Source organism: Schistocerca cancellata, chromosome 4, assembly GCF_023864275.1.
Source record: "Schistocerca cancellata isolate TAMUIC-IGC-003103 chromosome 4, iqSchCanc2.1, whole genome shotgun sequence".
Classification (NCBI taxonomy): Eukaryota; Metazoa; Arthropoda; class Insecta; order Orthoptera; family Acrididae; genus Schistocerca; species Schistocerca cancellata.
The window spans coordinates 428,807,468-428,809,367 of NC_064629.1; the positions used below are offsets into that span (position 1 = coordinate 428,807,468).

At 47.7% G+C, this 1,900-nt stretch overlaps 1 non-coding gene across 1 annotated transcript; it reads left to right on the top strand.

Annotated features, from left to right (window-relative positions):
* The first annotated feature begins 1,499 nt into the window (after positions 1-1,499).
* Trnar-acg (transfer RNA arginine (anticodon ACG)) lies at positions 1,500-1,574 on the top strand. The gene has a single exon. It is a non-coding gene; the product is annotated as a tRNA-Arg (tRNA).
* Positions 1,575-1,900: the final 326 nt, after the last annotated feature.

Sequence of the window (1,900 nt, forward strand, 5' to 3'; positions counted from 1 at the left end):
ACACTTCCCTTGTCCGTCCCTAAAGCTGCTGCAATTTTTGCAAGTGCATCGTGTTTTTTAACAGTGTTCTTATATTCCTTGTTCTGGACGTTCCATCAGCGATCCTCCCCTTGGTACATAGCAATTAAATTTGTTGCCTTGACCACTCCATTATTTTAGAAAAATAAAGCGAAAACGACACTATAGTAAACACAACACCACTTAACAGCTGACGACACACACACACACACACATACACACACACACACACACGCTAGGGCCGTGCAGCGGTGACAAGTGGTAACTAGCCTGAAATATTGTTTCCTTTGGTCTGTACCGACACTGCTACGGATAGATGTTTCTGTGTTTCGAAATATGTTTCTAAATGGCGTCCACATCAAGCAGCCGGAAACATGTTTTGAAAACATGTTTCAGCCTCAGTGCGTACGCGGCTTTAGACTGTGAGTAGACAGAAGCACTCCGTATTACTTAGTTCCCGATTTATAAACTCCATGTCAGTCATTTCAACAACATCATCCTTGACCTTCCCCTCAATGTAACCACTATCTTGCCTACCATCCTATTTTCAAAAACTTACAAAGCTGCTCAACAGTTGGTACAAGACATTGCGACTTAGTTTCGACGTCTTTGGAGTCGCGTTGTTTGCCGCTGCCTCGCCAGCCTGGCCGACCGCTCCGGTGCGACAGTTGCCGCGCTCCACGTGTCCTCTCTCGTCGTCTCCTTTGTACGGTGATTCGGCGCCACCTCCATACCTCGGCGTCCTCCTTGCACGATTCTTCGGCGTCCGCTGCCAGCTCCACTCGTCGCTAGCGAAAGTGTTTTTGAGAAGTGCGCGGCCTTATCAGCTACCGCGAGTCCGTGCAACTGCCACCGCTTTAACGCAACATGTACTTAAGGTACTATTTCGCTGCGATTGTCCACCGTAGCGGCCGGCTGTAACTGCCAGCCCTAACTGCCGACCGTCACTACCTGTGTACTTTCTTGAAACTGCTCACTGCAGCGGCCATGCTACTCATTGTGTTGCCTCTGTGAAAGGAACACGCATGCGAGTTTGTAACATGGATGCTAATACCATTCTAGGTTTTTTGGTGGGTGAGGAGGACGAGGAAATTATGATAATGCTTACAAGTTCTTGATCTCACAGCATTTTCCAAACACAGAAAAGTGAAGGAATTTATGCTAACTTAATAGCCAGCCACTTGCGAAACGATAAGGAGAGGTTTTTCGCTTAATCCATTTCACTTCGAATTTGTTTTAAGCCCGGTGAAAGAAGATATAGCAGGAACACTTACCAGTGCAGTACAAACTCCAATAGAAGCTTCCGAAATGAGATTTTCACTCTGCAGCGGAGTGTGCGCTGATATGAAACTTCCTGGCAGATTAAAACTGTGTGCCGGACCGAGACTCGAAGGAGGTTCGCAGGAGAGCTTCTGTAAAGTTTGGAAGGTAGGAGACGAGGTACTGGCAGAAGTAAAGCTGTGAGGACCGGACGTGAGTCGTGCTTGGGTAGCTCAGTTGGTAGAGCACTTGCCCACGAAAAGCAAAGGTCCCGAGTTCGAGTCTCGGTCCGGCATACAGTTTTAATCTGCCAGGAAGTTTCATATCAGCGTACACTCCGCTGCAGAGTGAAAATCTCATTCTGGAAACATCCCCCAGGCTGGGGCTAAGCCATGTCTCCACAACATCCTTTCTTTCAGGAGTGCTAGTTCTGCAAGGTTCGCAGGAGGAAAAATGGTTCAAATGGCTCTGAGCACTATGGGACTTAACTTCTGAAGTCATAAGTCCCCTAGAACTTAGAACTACTTAAACCTAACTAACCTAAGGACATCACACACATCCATGCCCGAGGCAGGATTCGAACCTGCGGTCGCGCGGTTAAAGACTGTAGCGCTTAGAACCG